The sequence below is a fragment of the Rhyacophila brunnea genome, unplaced genomic scaffold (assembly GCF_057557595.1).
Source record: "Rhyacophila brunnea isolate RB1 unplaced genomic scaffold, BYU_Rbru_1.0 scaffold_109, whole genome shotgun sequence".
NCBI classification, from domain to species: Eukaryota; Metazoa; Arthropoda; class Insecta; order Trichoptera; family Rhyacophilidae; genus Rhyacophila; species Rhyacophila brunnea.
The window spans coordinates 534885-539074 of NW_028232762.1; positions in this window are offsets into that span (position 1 = coordinate 534885).

Here is a 4190-nt window from a genome sequence, read left to right on the forward strand (position 1 = left end):
TTCCCACACTTCAATATTGACATATATATGTAATTGTTTAATCAAATTTTCATTGTAGTATTAAATAATTTTGCATATTATTTCGTCAAGAGGTTTATCAAATGACTTTTACTCAGCTTATCAATGCACAATCTGTTATAAAGAATAAGAGTATCGCAGAATATTATATGATTTTGTAAGATTTAAGCTCAAAATTATAGAATATAGGATATTTGTAATGCTTAACAATAATCTTAACCAGTATAAAAGATTCACATTTCCCCCAAATAAAGCAATATTTTACGCCCTAATATGCCCTTGACGATCGCAACGATATATAAAATAAAAGTTTATTTACTTGATTTGTTTAACGTTTACGGCACCATATTTACTTTTTTTCGGCTAGGAAAATACAACATTCGAAAATTTAAATGTGTTTGTTTGCAATAAAAAATTTGATACTTTTTGTTACTTTAATTTTCAATTTTATAAATGTGAGGTCAACATTTTCAATTTATATGTAAACAAATATTTTATAATAATTCTTTATTTTTGTTATATTGCCTTATTTATTTATAAAGTATTAAGTTTATAACATATACCAAAGATATCACTTAAAAGGCAAAAAGATTTAATAAAAAAACAGGATAAAACTATATAAAATCAATATCAAAACACATGTGACGATAATAATTTGAGCCAAAAGTAATTTTATGGGTAAATAAAGTTATTTTACATACCAAAGAAATTAGTTAGACAAAACATAAAATATGATTATGCGATATTAAAATATACGTAAAACTTTAGAATTAAAAGCTTGAAAACTTACTCTTTATTATTTTACAAAAATAACATGTTTTTATTTTATGTTAATTGAAGATTGTATATTTTTAGCAAATAAATTTGTAAGTATACAATATATTATGAATATTGTGATCTAGAATGAAGTAAATTGTAAAAAACCAGCATTTTTATTATTAAACTTAATGTCTTAAATATTTTTAGATACGATGCGAAAATTTAGTTTCACTCTTTATGTTCAAAAATATTTACTTATAATCTGTATCGTAAAATATAAACATTAAGAGATATGATGTGCTAGTATTGTCTGATCAAAACTACTGATCGATATTTTCTATAAATTAAATACAGTAGAAACATATAAAAATTACAAAAAAGGGTTTATACATACTAGCACAAAAGAAAAGAAATCGAAAAATAACGTCAAAAGCCAAAATAACATAGCGTGATAAAAATATATTAAGCCGAAAATTTGTATTTGTCTTAAATACAAATGAATAGACTATGCATTAAATAAAAAATACTTTATAATTTACATAAAAAAAATATGATACATATAAAAATAGAAAGAAAAGTAATTATATTCGTTGTTTCGTGTAAAAAGATTGGTAGTAAAATTAGCAATGAATTCAATTGGATCTTAAATTTTAAACAATATTTTTGCATCTTACCTTTCTTTCATAGTAAATAATACACATGACTTGATCCTATCTTTTTAAAAATATTAACGCGTTTTGTACAATTATCACACTATTTACATATAAAAAAATTGAGAACAAGATACGGATTATTTCTTTGGATCTCAAGAAAAAAGAATTCGTACATTGCAAAAAGTGAGAATAACAAATTTCATAAAAACGATAAAAGTATACAAATAGATTCTAAATATACCCGTAAGCTTTCCTGCATAGATAATATTTTTTTGATACAGTTTATATGAGAACGCAAAAGACGAAAACACCTCTTTTATGCATCAATCAAATTTATCATATATTAAAAATACATTAGTAAAAATAATCTTTGTCTTATTGATTTTAAGACTGCCGCTAGAATTTCATATAGATAAATATTTAGAAAAAACACATAGAGCAGTTCATCTTTATTGATATTTCTATTAATAATAATTATATACCTTAAGAACACATAATTTTCTATATTGAAACCGAAATTTGTCAATGAAAAACAAACCTTTCGTAAAATGCATAAAATTGATGTTTTAATGTGTACAAAGTGTATGTTAGCTGGCTGTCTAAACTTCTTGTTCTTCGAAATTTATTTATACTTTTTTATCTTTAAAATACAGATTATACATATGTGTAAGAACTCCATTATTTTTATATTTTCCGCAAATAAAATACAACTTCTAAATAACCATGAACTAGAAAACCTTATTAAATAGACATAAATCTCTATTTAATTGCTTTTTTATTTTTAGAAATATTTTTGCAAACATAAAAACTTAATACTTTTAAAGACTTTATTTCGCTTAGTTAATATATATTTAAATAGTATTGTAGGTCTACTTATTATTTGCAGCAAAAAAATGTTTCATAAAAGGATTTTGCATTTTTATAAGTCAAAATATTTTTTAAAATATAGATATTACCTTTTATCACTGCTATATTTAGGTAATAACATATAATATGAAAAAGAATTTTCGGTAAATTATATTTACACTTTTATGCAGAGGATCATATTAAATTTCTATATGGCTGTTATAAAAACGATTGGTTGAATTTGATGAAAAATTTCAATCAAAAATCTAACACTTTAATTATTATTTGGTTTTAATTATATTTTTTTATGCAGGAATATAAACCGAAATCGAAAATATAAAAACATATGTTTACAGTTAAATTAACGCAATATTTGATATGAAAATATAAATTATTATATAAATAGTCACAATAAGCCATAAAAAATTATTACATGCAGATACACGCATTTATTCACTATAGTCTATCACAAAAAAAAACATATAAAAATAATTTAATTTATATAAAGTGTAGAAATATCTAAAAGTAAAATATAGAGGAATATAAAATTACAGGAACCACAAGACATATTTGAGTTTACAATATAACTGCGAATATTAATAAAAAATTTCGTTATATTTTATTTATCAAAAGTATATCTTTCACATAAAAAACAAAAAAATATTTGTGATATTGCCTAGAGAAACACATAAACATACTTATTGTAAGAATTTATTATATACAATTATAGTCATACATAAAATAAGTCTTAGCAGTCGCATATCAGCATCTTTAGTACATTAAATCGAATTATATTTATCAAAAAATTTTTTACAAGTTGAAGTATTGGTGTAAAATATTGCATTTGTAGCAAAAAAAAATTTCAAAAAAAGTATATGGAAACATACATACTGTAAAATTTTCATTATATTGGTACTTGCGTACAAATTTTCATGCTAAAAGATAAGACTACGGATTATGTATGCATTTTGGTATTTATCGACAAAAAAATTTTTTTTTGTCAAATATTTATAGACATAAGATTGTTGCAATAAAATAAAACGTTAAATATCATGTAAATTGATATTTTATGTCCGTATCATAAATTTGTATAAATAGTAGTTGAAGTTATTATGAATGTAAAGTATAGTTAAATTTATGGCAGAGAGGAAATTATATCTTATTCTTTACATTGAAAATATATTTTCAATCCCATTTAGAAAAAATATAAAATTAATAAACATAATAGATAGACTAAGGACGAAGGTTTCGGAAAAAATGAAGCGAAATATCTTACATCACGATGAACGACGCAAGGTTTTTCTGGAAATTCAAACTTTAAACTAAAATAATTGCAAAATGCTATTACCACGCGAATAGAATGGTTTCTTAAATCCGATCTGTATAAAATACAACATCGAGACTAAAAACTAAACAAGATATCGAATTTCATCTCATAAGTAAAAAATATAGAAACATATTGCGGGATTTTTAATCTATTCTGTAGAAAAATATTTTTTCATACACTAAATTCAATAAATCATTTTATGCGATGTAAGCAAATTGGAAAAACACAAATTTATGTTATAATTTCAATTTATATAGATTAGCTTAAAAATCAAGTTTTTTGATTTCTAAAATACATAATAACGAAAGATTGAAATTTTGTGCTTACACTAAATGTAATATTTATTTCAACGTCTTAGGCCATAAAATTGTTGCGAACAAGTGCACATATTGTATAGAACATATATAATATCATAAGTATTCATAAGAATATTTTCTGTGCTGAACATTTTTAAGAATAACAAAATATTAGCAAACCATCTAATTTCTCTGCATATTTTTCATTTTGGATTTTTGTGTAACTAGAGGTTTTTTCAAAAAAATGAATAAAAATAAATAATTTGCTTTTCATATTAATATAAAAGTAAT